At 37.7% G+C, this 15,127-nt stretch overlaps 1 protein-coding gene across 1 annotated transcript in view; it reads left to right on the top strand.

Moving 5' to 3' along the window:
- Positions 1–11,638: 11,638 nt before the first annotated feature.
- Positions 11,639–15,127, top strand: part of LOC129740342 (uncharacterized) — a 166,265-nt gene continuing 162,776 nt past the window's right edge. Inside the window, exon 1 of the mRNA XM_055731995.1 lies at positions 11,639–13,079. The gene's annotated coding sequence lies outside the window, so the exon portion shown is untranslated. The remainder of the gene's footprint in view (positions 13,080–15,127) is intronic.

Here is a 15,127-nt window from a genome sequence, read left to right as displayed (position 1 = left end):
TCATTTTTTTTTTTTCATATTTCAGCAAAGAAGCATTTTAGACCAAAGGTTAATTTTTTTAAGACTTGAAAGTCGCTGAAATTTTTTTTGTAATTTGAATCATCAAGATTCTCCCGATTTTTCGTAACCATTTAGCAAAAATCGAAAATTCCTCGTCATCGTTCTCCGGATCATCCGAACCGAATCGCCAAAATGAAAGATTTGGGCGTCTCTCAGGTTCTCTGGACCTTCCGGAGCCAAGTCGTTCGAAAACTCAAGGTAATTCAACTCCTTACTTAGATTTTTCGTATCTTCCGGAATCCAAGACGTTCTAAAAATTCGAATTTCGGTGACACCAAGCTTTGAAATGGAATAAGCTTCGTCATATCTTGGATTTTCGAACCTTCCGCATTCAAAACCAAGTTATTGAAATGAATTCAATATTTTTGTATAACTATGGTGCTCCAGATCTTCCGGAACCACCTAGGAACAAAATAGCAAAATTTTAAGTATATATTTAGCTTCACATTGATTTTCCGGATCAGTGTAATGCAAGTTGCTCATAAACTCAATAGTGTTGACGTCACTATGGTTCTTCCATAACCAAGTCTTCAATAATTATTCAAAATTATTGGCGTCAATATTAATATCCGGATAGTCCGGAACCCAATAGCGAAAATCGAAGATTCATCACTTTACTGTGATTCTCCCAATCTTCTGGAACCAAGCTGCTCAAAAAACTAAAGAATGTTAGCGTCAATATAGTTCTCCGGATTTTCCGGAATCAAGCTACTTCACTTTGATTGATCTAGAACTAAGTTGTTCCCCTTTGGTTCTCCGGATCTTCTGAAACCAAATAGCAAAAAATCGAAAAATCATCGCTTCACCTTGGTTCTCCAGATAGTCTGGAACCAAGTCGCTTTACTTTGGCTCTCCGGATTTTCCGGAACCCACTCAAGCTTGTTCGCGTCACTATGGTTCTCCGGATCTTCCGGAACCAAATTGCTCAAAACTTGAGATGATGGCGTCACTATGGTTCTCCGGATTGTCCGGAACCAAGTCGCTCAGTAACCAAAGATCTTGGAACCGATTTCAATTTGGCACCAAGATTATGCTGAAAAAAGTCAAATTTGTTAGTTTACACCAATCACTTATCACGGAGGCTCAACTGCGCCATTGTAGTGAACTTTATTTAACTTTTCGACTATGAGTTATTTTCCGAACGCAAACTTGCTCAAAGATCCGTCCGAGACAAAAGTCGTTACCAGAATCCCGTAGCCGTTGAATTGAAAATTCCTCGCACAATAGCACGTCGGACGTCGCGTCGCGTCAGCTGTCAACGCTGTCGTTGAGTACTAAAACGCTGACGCGACGCACTGGGAATTTTTTGCAGCACAATACAGCGTCCACTGACAAGGCTTTCCAGCTTTTTTTAAAGACAAAACTCGGGGTGCCTAACATTACAAAACACAGAAAAACGACGATAATTATATTTTTGAGTATATTTGTGTCAAACTTTGACCAAAAAAGCATAAAAAATATTCTTAACCCTGCTGACGCGCTGGAATTTTGATTTATTTCAAAACAAAAACGTCGACGCTGGAGAACGCTGCTGTTTAGAACAAGTTTAGTGTTTTAGTACATTGCTGTCACTGACGCGACGCACCATTGTGGTGGCTCAAACGGAAAACGGTATCCCCAAAATGAAATGTCAACGCGACGCTGGCGCGACGCGACGTCCGACGGGCTATTGTGCGGGCGCCTTTACTCTCGGGCGAGGTTTTTAGTCAGAGAGAGATTTATTTCTCTCTTTCTTTCAAAAAGTATATAGGGGAAAGGTTTCCTAAATGGGCCTATCGGGTTAAATGACCCTACGGCTGTTTGATGAAATGGCTGACTAGACAGCTTATCTGACCAATGCATTTTGAGGGTGATACGCTTAGAACATAAGGCAAGAAAGAATTTTATGAATTTACAAACTCAAAAAAATTTAAAAAAATCGTACAAGGTTTTGATACATTTTGATGTAATATTTCGACTTTTAAAAATTATACGTAAAGAAGCTTGAAACAAAAACTAGGATGGTTTTTGTTTCTTACTCAAATGAACTTAAGAAATTAAACATATTTCAGCTTCTGTGGAGGTTTAATAATGATTATATAGTGGAATAATATAGTGTTTTTGTATGCCCCCATCATGTTTGTAAAATGCCTCCATCCTAAAATAACAGGTTAAATAGAATAAATAAATGATTTTTACCATTGAACCTTCAAATCTAAGCTCTGAATAACATCTTAAGAGAGAATTGAAGATCCAAAACAGATTCAATAAAGTTTTTCTCATGGATTAACTGCCTCCTTAGTATGGCAACCCTAAATTTTGTTTTATTTCAGTAAATTATAATATACATAGATTTTTATAAAACTTCAGCTTTATCGTACGGAAATTATTACTTTCTAGTAGTTTCAATGAAATTATACAGAAATATTGCCCAAAAAACAGAAATTTTGTTCAAAACATAAATAGGCGCATTTAGCCCGCACGATTTGAGGTTCGGCATTTTAGACAACACTTATTTATTTATTTATTTAGATCCTAGGCTTCAGCCCTTTATCTTAATCTAGAGTATAATTAATATTATGTATGAACAACACGAATAATTAATTTAAATTAACACTGCTTACTTCTAATCCTAATTTGTTCTCTGGCCATATTTAATTTAATAATATCAACGTTTGCATTATAAAGTGTCATGATTCGGTACATAGGCTCATTCCTAGCATAATTTTGAATCCGATTAGCTAACTGGAATGGCCTTACGCTACGCAAACTACTGCGGCCTTCGTTATAACATATTTGAGATGATAAATACGGTGAATAATATCTTCCACTGGTCAGATCTTTTAAAAACAGTGCGTCAATCGATTTTCTGCGGGTTTCCAGGGAGTCCAATCCTACCAGCATGCACAACACTTGATACTCCGGCATTTCTGCTTGCCATCCAAGGTTTCTCAAGGCGTATCTCAGGAACTTCTTTTGAACTCTCTCTAGTCTGTTGATATGAATGTTATAGTATGGACGCCAAACAATACTCGCGTACTCCATTGCGGTCCGAACCAATCCGACGTAAATTGACACAATCGTATAGGGATCACTCAACTCTTGACTAATTCTGCTAACCATTCCGAACATTGAATTAGCCTTTGTTACCACTTTTTCTATGTGCTTCGAAAAGTTTAGCTCTGAGTCCAACTCAACTCCCAAATCTTATATTGAAGCTTGCCGTGCAACAATCAAATCAGTTCCCAGGCGGCATTCGTACATGATGTTGCTCATTTTCCGAGAAAAAGTAACCACATTGCATTTAGAGTCGTTGACTTTTAATCCAAATCTGCTGCAGCATTCCGTAAACCGGTATAGAGCATTTTGCAGAGTCATGCAATCTTTTGGGTGACGAATTGGCAGAAACATCTTTAAATCATCGGCATACACAAGCACGAACACATCAGACAGCACTCCAGGAAACTCGTTCATAACAGTGGTGAAAAAAAGGGGTCCCAAGTGACTCCCTTGTGGTACACCACTGTTTACCGAGTAAGTCCTGGATCTCACGTTCTCCAGCTTAACGTATTGCGTTCTTTCGATTAAGTATGAGCGAATCCATTGTAGGCAAGTGCCGCTTATTCCATTTTTGCACAGCGCCGACAGAAGTGCGTCTATGTTGATAACATCGAAAGCTTTCGACATGTCGGTGTATAGAGCATCGACTTGTAGATTTTCCATCATCCATTGTGAGACTCTTGAGACAAACTCCGTTAAATTCGTGACGGTTGACCGCCTTTTAAGGAAGCCATGTTGAACATCTGAAATTTTTGTTTCTATCCATGGGTACATCTGGTCATAGACAATGCTTTCGAAAAGCTTGGGTATAGCTGAAAGGATTGCTACACCACGGTAGTTTTCGACGGAGATCCTAGAACCGCTCTTGTGTATGGGCACTATATGTGAAATCTTCCAGAACTTAGGAAAACGTCCTTCATGAATCGAGGCAGTAAAAAGAAACAGTAGGGGCTCTTCGAGCGCATTCACGCATTTTTTAAGGAGTGAGTTCGGGATTCCGTCTGGGCCACATCCTTTGGATTCGTCGAGCATTGAAATTTTACGTCGCACATCTGTTATTGAAATTGTAAGATCAGGAAAAGTTTCGGCTGGCAGAAAAGATTCCTGACTTGTTCTTAAAGAATCCGAAGTATACACACTGCGGAAGAATTCAGCAAAAAGTTCAGAGGCATCATCCAACGATAAGGCTTTTTTTGAATTGTATGCAACATTTTTTCGCAAATGTTGTCGAATACTCCAAACCTGCTTAACCCTTTCCTTCCCACGAGGTTTTTCACGTTTTAAAAATAGAAATATTGATTTACAGCTAAAGTTCTAGAACAAAAAATGCATAATTTAAGCCTACTTTAATGATCCATTTGATAAATTTGAGTTTTGAGGTGGATCATATGTGCTCCATTGGGAAGATAACAACACATAGGGTGCAAATGCAAAACAGGAAATAATTGCAAAAAAACATGGAATTTCATCACTTCATTGATCACAAACTAAAACGATCCTATTTGATAAAAAACTTCTTTTGTATACGCATCCCTCGATAGTCTATTTATTGAAATATTTGAAATTTTCATTTTTGCCTTGAACAATGGCCGCCATGACACTTTGCGCAAGGAAAACAAAACATGCAGTTGTTCGAGAAAATCACGAACTTTTACAAACATTTCGAGACATGTGGTCATTTGAGCAGATGAAATAACTATCCTGAAGCGAATTTTTTTGTTGACGAAATGATTTTCTTGAGTATCGATAAGAAGCTTCACAAGAAGAAAAGTACGTTTTGTTCCCAGTGTATCACCAGTGATCCACTTTACTTACTCAAAAATTTATATGTTTTAGTTGCAATCTAAGTAAACCATCATTTGATTCTGCTTGCATAAGCAGCCTTCTGCACGTCAGTAATTTTATTTTAAGGAAATTATAAAAACTATAAGTTATTGAACAAAAATTAAGACTTGATTTAAATTCGAAAAAAATCCTACTTTTTTGCAGCTTTTGACCTGCCAAGCAAAACCTAGCGAACCGATTTTCTTCAAATTTCGTGCAATGTTTCTTCACTCATATCTACACATCCGGTGAAAAAATTGTGTTGATCCAAAGCGCCCAGTTCAAATGCGAGCTGTGCGAAGTTGTGGATCACCTGTGGGTTAAGAAATCCAGCATATTTCGCACAGTTGAGTTAGCGATTTCAAAGTTGTAAGCGTCTTCCGATATAAAAATTGTATTCCAATCAACTTCTAACAATGCTCGAGAAACAGCAACCTCGTCATAATGCTTCATGTCAATTTTTTCTTTGTGTTCCTGGGTTGGTGGGACACCTGCGTACTGAAGTATTTCTATACTGACGTTTATCCCCATTGCTTTATGATGCGCCTCGTTCTGTATCAATGGAGAAATTTCCTCAACTTGACAGTTCTCTTCATCGTTTGTAAATAAGAGATCGAGAAATCGACTGTTTTGATTAGCGATTCCGCAAACTTGCCGCAGTTCGCAGGCAGTCATGTCGTCAACAAGAATCGTTTCTTCAGGTAGACGAACGTTAGAAGGCAGAAGATACAGTTCAGAGTCACTTTCTCGATACCAAGTGGTATTCTTCAGATTAAAATCTCCAATTATAATGACTTTGCTTTCGGGTGATACAGTCCTTAACAAAGTTTCTATGCTAGCAGTATGGGAAGAATATCTTTCACAACCGGAGGCCGGAGGTATGTAGACGCAACATACAAAAATTTCAATTTTGTCGACAACTAATTTAACTGTAACCTCTTCATTACTACTCGATTGATTGATCAAAGTGCTCGTAAAGCGATTATTTACAGCAATCAGAACTCCACCTTTAGAAGTTTTATCGGAATTAGTAGGTGAGCGGTCGCAGCGGTAAACTGAAAATGCGTCAGGAAAGATCATTCGGTCTCCTATTGATGAATCCAGATTCGTTTCACAAAATGCAAATACGTCATAGTCCAGCTCAAGTGATGACACTTATAATAAAATCGTTTTCTTGGGAACAGAAGAAAATTTTAACATAAAAATTACTCCAATGAATAGAAAACAGATGCCTGCACACATGTATATAGTTTTTGTACACATATTCGATGTGATATTTGATTAAATCAGTGTTCTGCTTAATAGGCGCATATAGCCCGCTCCTCCCCTATGTGTCGTGACTCAGAACAAGTCTGTTCAAATGCTCAATCCTTTGGTTTTTCAAATAGGTTTGTTCTATTTTTTTCATCTCATTATTCTCTACAATAAAGTATTTCTTTAAAGAAACTAAGATTTTTTTTATTTCAAATGGAGCATGATGAACAAAGACTTGGCGGAAAGCGGTCAACCCACTGGTGGATATTATTTTACTATTATTTTTTAAATTTGAATAAACTATTCATGACAACCATGAGGGTTTAATATTTAAATTTAAATTTAAAATCTAATTTAGAATTCAAAAAATTTCGCTTATTTTTTGAAAAAAGAACTGATTTCCAGCAATTCAGATGGCTGGTTTCCAGCAACTTGAATTGCTGGATTTAAAGCAATTGAGTTTGCTGAAGGTTTCCAGCAATTTATATTGCAATTTATGAAATGCGGCTCCAGTAGAGTGCCCCAAATGACCCGACTTTCGAAAAAGTTATGCGCTGCAGGCTAAAATTGATCCTAGGCCTAGTACAAGATCTCATGCCAAATTTGGGCCAGATCGGATCACGGGAAGGGGTCGCTCAACGAGCCTGAAGTTTGTATGGGATTTTGAGACATTTTGTTCGGGAGAAACATGAAAAACCAGTTTTTCATCAATAACTTTGGTTCCCGTCGGCCGATTTCTTTCAAAAACGGGTTTTCTTAAAGCCTAAATTATGAAAAACATTCCATCCGAAGACTGCATATCGATAAGAGTTAAGACAAAAAAGTTATTAGACTTCCAAAATGGGCTAACTTTTTTTACGGTGGTATTCATCACTGCTAATGAGGCGTCAACAAGTTCGACCGCCCCGACTCATTTACAGTGATGAATACCATCCTTAAAAAAGTTAGCCCATTTTGGAAGCCTAATAACTTTTTTGTCTTAACTCTTATCGATATGCAGTTTTCGGATGAAATGTTTTTCATAATTTAGGCTTTAAGAAAACCCGTTTTTGAAAGAAATCGGCCGACGGGAACCAAAGTTATTGATGAAAAACTGGTTTTTCATGTATCTCCCGAACAAAATGTCTCAAAATCCCATACAAACTTCAGGCTCGTTGAGCGACCCCTTCCCGTGATCCGATCTGGCCTAAATTTGGCATGAGATCTAGTACTAGGCCTAGGATCAATTTTAGCCTGCAGCGTATAACATTTCACAGGTTTTGAATTTCCCATACAAATTTGGGGCAGTCTAGGCTCCAGCCAGCTAAATCCAAGATGGCAGCCCCATCGCGGGATAGGGACCTTAGGCTAACAACCTACTGCTCCCAATTTATTAAATTGTTACGGAATTCGAAAGAAATGACCGACTTGGAACTTTGGCGACGACTTTAAGCATGGAAACACGGACACGAATTGGAACTTGGAACGTTTTAACCCTTGCCCAACAAGGCAAGCTGGCTCAACTTGCTAGAGAAGCTAGCCGCCTCAAACTAGAGATATTTTGACTGAGCGAAGTTCGTTGACCTAACACTGGAGAACACAAAACATAGTCCGGGCAAGTCCTGCTTCACTCTGGCATACGAGGAAAACATGCTACTCGAGAACGAGAAGTTGGTTTCCTGTTAAGCCCGCAGGCCAATACAGCCCTCATAAGATGGGAACCGGTAAACGAAAGAATAATCGTAGCCAGATTTAGAACTCGAGTTAGAATGGTCCAGTGTTATGCGCTAACTGACGTTGCCGATTTGCAGGAGAAAAAGCAGTTTCACAGTCAACTGAACAGCGTGGTTAAAAAAATTCCGAAGGGTGACATTCAAATCTATTTGGGCGACTTCAACGCAAAGATTTGCTTAGCTTAGCTTAGCTTAGTTGACTACTCATATCCACCTTAAATCATAAAACTTGAAGTGCTGACATGATCATTCATTTAAAACTTCAGATAACATATTTGACTATACTTTGCTCAACTTACGAACTTCAAATTCCATGATCGCTGGCGTGGCTAAGCAGAACAAGTTCTACCTCGCCAATGGTTGCTACTCTGTGATTGATCGAGGCCATCAGCTTTGTGCAAGGGCCAAAAGAATGCTTGGGGCTAGCAGTTCATTCACAATGCACAATACTCATGCTCTCCCTTTGAAAATGATCAATAACGGCGCAGGCCACGTCCTAGTAGTCAATGAGGAATGAAGCAAGGATTGTTAGTAGGATACTTCCTAGGATCAATCAACAACCTTTTGTACCTTTATATTCCAAAAACTAATTTTGAAAAATTTAGAAACAAAGGTAAGTCAATATCACCAACCGTCTATACGTCTGCGAATCTATATTTCAATATCCAAGGAAAGGGTTGTGTTAGTAGGGGAAAGGTTATGTAGATCAGGATCCATTTTGGTGAATGTTGCGATCTAGTTTTCCTACACCTCCTATGCTCCTAGATTTTTCTTAAGGAAACTCCTATTTCTAACTTTGAGGCAGTGATAAAAAGTAAAAAGTGGTGTTTATATTTTTTAAAACCAGCTTGTTTTCTTAATTCTTATTCCTGATACACAAATGTGTTTTCAAAAACGACCTTTCAGAGTAAAGATACTTCCATCAAACCTCGAAGAATATTTATAAAGAGATATTTTAAAACTAATTGTTTGCTGCTGGATGAAATGATTTTTTAAATTGTTCTATTTTAATTTTTAACTTTTTATGTAAGTTTGTTCTAACTGAATAAGATCGTTTTTGGAAACTCATAAGACACATTCCACCGTGACGTGAAATCGCTTTTCCGGACTTTTCTGCACTGTTATCATTCTAGAAGTTAACCAATTTACATGAAAATGGAAAAAATTGTAGCAAACGGTCGCAAATTGAATTTTCTTCAAAATGGATATAATTTGGTCATTGAAAAATTTAAGTTGTTTTTGTTGTGATTAATTACTTTTGTGACGTGAATTCACGCTAGAATTAATCATTTCGGACTTTAGTACATACATCTTTGATTTCCTGTTCCCTCTGTGGAAAAAGAACATCGGTGTCTTCGAATGAGTTGTAAAGAAAACAATTACCCACAATGTGATGTACGAAACTTCTCGATTGAACAACAACGAACAAAGTTATGCTTATTTGAAGTTGTGACGTGAATTCACTCAGCTCAAACAGAACAGGGTAGCTGACTGAATTCACGTCACGAAATATAAAGTTATACTGTGGTTATACTGAACCATTCTTCGAAGTCTTCAAATTTTATGTAGACTTTCAAAAACGATATTTTGTTGTTCTGACTTTTACAATCATAAATTTTCAGTGTCTGCACTTATCTTTTTCCTTATTTTGATTGGCACTTGAATAGCAACATATTGAGGGATTATATGTTAAAATTACTACTGTCTTCATTAAAAGATCCACCAAAAAAATATTTTTTTTCAATATTTTTGTATTTTTATTTGAAAGTAATGAACTAATTAAAAAATTCAAATAAATTATGCTCAATTTGTAAAAATCCGACCATCTGGAGGGTCAAAACAGCTTTCAGAGCACATTTTTCATATAAAATTTAACAGAAATTCAAATTTTGTGACGTGAATTCACTCATTCGCGTTGTTGTAACTCAGCTAGATTCCAACCGATTTCTATAAATTTTAGAGTTTTAGAATTGTCTTATCATTTTCAAAGAAAATATTTTTTTTTTTTTTTCAAAAAATGTCATAGTTTTCTCGTAAAATTAAAAAGTTCCCTTTTTTGTGACGTGAATTCATTCATTTGCGACTGTTTTTGTTCGCTTTTCAAACCAACTACATTGGATATAAACAAATTCTTTTTTTTCTACAAAATGAAGCCGTGTTTTTTGGCTCCTGAACATACTAAAAATATTTTCAAAAAAAAAAATCATCCATATATTAAAATTAATCATTTTGTAAAAGTTGTCAAAACCACCACTTTTTTCAACAAAAAAACTGATTTTCAAAATCATCTAAAACATGTGTAAAAAAACTTTTTTCTCTTTTTTCCGTTGGTTTTGTGTGTTTTGAATTATCAAAATTATAGACAATTTTGAGATTTTTTTATACGCGAACGGATAAAAATCACTTTTGAGCGGTACAAGCGCGTGGAATGTGTCATAAGTGCAATTCAATTCTTTGCCTCATATTGATTTCACGTTTGGACGGAGAAAACAAATCAAACAAATAAGTTGGTTATACAATGTATACAATTGAGATATTCACTCTCAAGTAGCGGATTAAGTTATACTAGATAAAGTCAATTGAAAATATTCAACCGAAAAACTCAAGGTTTGTACAAAAAACTTAACAAGTCAATTGACATTATTTTATAAATAGTAATTGTGATATAGTAGGTACGTATAACAAATTTCATGAAGCGATTTTGTAAAGAGTTTTATAACATTTTTCTGAAGTCCTCAAGCGGTATAAAATGACATATTTTGTATACAAAGATCTCAAAATCGGAAAAATAGCGAAATTTTCACTTTCAGCTTTCAAAAAACTTTCAATGGATCTTTTATTGGTTTAATATTGAATCTGATATTCTTGTGCACTGCCATTTCAAGTCAATGACCTATGTTAAAGCGCCTGTATTCGCTTTTGAAAAGAAATACAGAGCGTTTTTGATTTCGAAGACTCTAGAAATTCCAATAGGTTATGGACCCAGTGCAGTGGTAATGCCATAACCTATACAACTCAATAGGTTATGGTCCCAGTGGATAACTGGGATATAATAACCTGTACACCTCAACAAGCTATACTCTACATTAGCGATTGCTAGTTCCCGATCGTCAATGAGCGAATTGTCTAATCGTGAGTTTTACGTTTCACTGAAACTATTAACAACTCAACCCAGTTGGATCGTGCTCACAAAATTAGTTTATTTTGTGAATCAACAGATCTTGGGCCTTCTCATTTTCTTCTCGTCTATGTGTGCAAAATCAACTCTCGAAATAATCATGAATTTGGTGTTTAGGGGAATCCACTCATGAGTCATCTGCAATACTCCGTGGCAAATTCACAATTTTGCGTTACATAATGGGGTGAATCGTCTCAATTCAAATTGCCGCATTGATTATGATCGATCTTTCAATTTAGGCGCATACAATTTAAAATAGAAAAAAAACTTACACTATCAATGTGTGTCCGAAAATGAACTCAAGTTCCACAAACTTCATCCCCAATGAAGTGGGAGAGACAAGAGTAAGAAAAACAACGAATGAATGTTCGGTCGAAATCATCTCAGCAACTCAGCATCATCTTCCGGCGAGAGCTGAGTGCCACTTGTTGTCAATCTTGGCTTGCGTTGGGGAGGAAAAAACTTTCTTTCTTTAGGGCCTCAAGCCATTACCGAGTGACCGATAGGGGGGCTGAAAGTTTACTCAAAATCTTCACACCAGATACGTCGAAAATTACTTTCAGGCGTGCACACCATCATTCCGTTTGATACCGTCGATCGGATTGGACGCGTTTGGCTCTTAGTGGTCTGTGACATTTCGAAGGAGAAAACTCGCCGGGTTTTTTTTTCAATTCGTGGCGGAAGAGCACATTCCGTCAGACTTGCTCTCTGCCACCTTTTGTCTGCCGTCGAAGGAGTTGATGCCTGGAAAAAGGTTGTGATCTTGGTGATTCGGTGATGCGAGGAAATTAAAAGTAACTCTTTGGAAATTTCTTTGCGGTTTCGTTGGCTCTCGCGGTGGTTTGGTGAGGAGAATTTTTCGAGCAACGCCAGCTAGTGAACGGGGAGTGGACAAGCGAGTGTTGCCGCGGAGGGTGAAAGAAAGTTTCCCCCCATCTCTTTGCCCTTGCGCGTGGCGTCTAGGACATTTGAGTGTTGGACAACGCAGCCAGAAAGAAAGCAAAAAAAGGCCGCGCAAGAGGTTGACTCTGTTGGCGATATGAAATTGTGAGGCAGTGCATGTTTTGTATTTTGAAGAGCGAAATACGCGATACATGTGGCGCGTTGATGTGTGTCAGTTGGTAGGTTGATAACTGTCCAGAAAATCAACGAACCGTCACACTCTCAGTTGGTTTAAAGGAAGCAGGAGTGTGTGTTTGTGTCGATATTTTGGACCGCGTCTTCTGCCTGGGGCTGATGAATTTAAGATAAGTTTTCCAAAATTAATCCCCCGAAACGTGATTCGAGAAAGGTGCGATACCGAAGGTGAAATCGCATACTCGATAATTGATCGTAAAGTGGCAATTTGGGCAGCATTAAGACACTGTGCGGCGTATTTTGTGCACTGATAGGCGGCATTCATTGATGCAATTGGGATAATTAAGTAAACGAATTTGAAAGAGGAAAAAAACCTCCCAGTGTGACCTACCGCGAGTACTTGAAAACGAAAGTGAAAACGAAACAGGAAGTGTCGATGACAAACTTGTCCAACTGAGGAGAGCCGAGAAAATCAGTGAAAGCCTTCCCCTTTCTCTCCCAGCTTCACCATCAGATTCGAACCTGATCGAGATTTTTAACCGACCGATCAACAAGCAGGGTCCCGAAGAAATCGAAAAGCAGTTTAAATCCGAGACACATACCTTAAAGAGACCCCGTGTGCGGCAAGAAGAAAACAAGTTGACCGAGAAAAGTGGGAACAGGTTCGTCGCTTGACAAATTGAAGTCTCCTGCTCTCCATCACAGCCTGGACCCCTCCTGGGAGTGAATGGTTCACCGATCATCGGTGTCGTCTTCATCTGGCTTCATCGGCTGCAGTTCCTAGCCCAACGAAGTGAAGAATCACAGACTGAGTCAACTGACGGTCTGACTGAAGAATTTCCCTTTTCGCGGCACACACCCAGCCGCGAGTAGCCAGCAAGTAAAAGTCAAGTTCAACACTAGCTGCTGTTGGGCGTAGCAGCAGATCTCTGAAGGTAGGTTTCGGATACTTTTTATGCATTCCTTTAGACGCAGATTCGGTCCGAATATGTGCAACGACTGGTGGCGGGACATTGGAATGCAAATCCCCATATCAAGAGCAAAACATAAAGAGAAATGCAGCACCGCGCTCTGTTGTTATTGGCGATCGAATCAAGTAAAATGTTGCGTGCCGATAAAAATGAAATCTGGTAGCTAGTTTTGAAATATTAGTATCTCTCACCGTTGAAAGCATGGTCCCAAAAACTCAACTCATAAACTGAGGAAAACAAAAATAGCACTACCCTGTTACCCTATTTATCTCTAGAATTTGTTTGAAATTGATCAACTCACGCAAAAGAAACTATAGATATATCAGTTTAATTACGCGCCCACTATAACATAAATATGGTTGTTTGGTTCTGACCCCAAAATTCGATCAATCCAATCATCTTTCCAATCAAAAGGCTTTTTTAACCATAACGGCTATTCCCTCTAAATGTAGAAAATTGTAGATTTGAAATATGAAAAGTAATTAGACTAGGTGGGAAAAATCAATTGTTTTTTTCCGTTTTCTAAATATATTTTTTTATAAAACGCATTTATTGTAATCGATGATGTTGGTCTCATGGCCGAGACGCCGAAAGTAAAATACCGTGGCCCTGAAAGAAAATAAAGGGTTTTTTCAAAAGTCCGACCGGTAGAATAATAGAAACATTTGAATAACTTAGGCGATATGGTTGGTTTGAAGGCGGAAATCTGGAGTTCTCTTGTTGTTTTGGATCGGGAATCTGAAATACGTTTGCTGCTGCCCATAAGCAGCGATGTCAGATACAGATTTTTCTGTATTATACAGATTTTTCAATGCCAATACAGATAAGATACAGATACAGATTTTCAAACCTTGATACAGATTAATACAGATTTTTTTCAACACAAAATCACTTGTTGATAGACTAGTTCCTACACCCAAACCGCTGAGCATTTTTATTGTGATTGATCGTTGGCAGAAAGCCTATGACAAATATCCCTCGCCCTGCATGAAACTCAAATAGTACACTAGTTAAGATGTCGGCGTTGGTAAGACGATGTAGTTGGTGATGTAAGTTCGGCTCTCCCTACGGCACCGTGTTTTTTTCTTATTTCTGGGATGAATTATCCAATAGGAAGGAAATCCCACAAAATGTTTTTCTTGTTTCGCTTGCATCATTTTGGTTGGGAACTCGAGTCATTATGCCAGTAATGGTTTTTCAAACATACCGTCTACGGCACAGTGCACATTTCAGCACATTTTCGGCACAGAGATTTGCTAAATAGGCATTGGATTCTTGCTACCTCATCTATGGGTGTATGAGCTAATCCTGTTAAATCTTTTTTATTTGAACCTCTTTCTTTTGAACTGTTATATACCACTAATATTGTTTTGCTTGCAACTGCACTTACACCCTGTTTGCACTTGCCCTTTTACAACTGAAAGTCTGCGAGCTTTTGTGTTTTACCGTTTGACTGGTTAAGTATCACAGCAAAAAAAAGTATTGCGATTTAACATCAAAAACGTGTACATAGCTCGAGTCGCTCCAAAGTATTTTAGGGGGGGAGGGGGGGGGGGGGTAGAGTCTAACACATTTAAAAAATCATTTTTTTTTTATTTTCTTATTGTAAAACATTTTAAGAATGTTGTGTGAAATTTTCAAGTCAATTGAAGCAAAACTGTAGAAATTATAGGCCTTTATCTCCTCCTTTTATCTAATACTGCAAGAAAGCAAGAGCAGAAACTTCAAACGCGTTTTTCTCGAAAGCACATTTTTAAAGTCCGTCATCGTCATTTGAAAACTACTTATCCGATTCTTTTCAAATTTCTACATATAAAATACCAGACCCCAACGTTTTTCTTTTTTTGTTTTTTTTTACTTTGGGGAGGATTTACAGATAAAAAAATGGCGGATTTTTTCGTTAAAAATCGTAGTTTTTACTTCAAACAACCACAAAAATTTCATAAATTTTTTTTAAAGTTATATAAAAACGTTGGGGTCCAGAAAAACATCTATTAAAAATATTTTGCTCT

Source organism: Uranotaenia lowii, chromosome 1 (assembly GCF_029784155.1).
Source record: "Uranotaenia lowii strain MFRU-FL chromosome 1, ASM2978415v1, whole genome shotgun sequence".
Lineage (NCBI taxonomy): Eukaryota > Metazoa > Arthropoda > Insecta > Diptera > Culicidae > Uranotaenia > Uranotaenia lowii.
The sequence above is the reverse complement of the archived record's forward strand: the minus strand, read 5'-3'. Positions and strand labels throughout refer to the sequence as shown.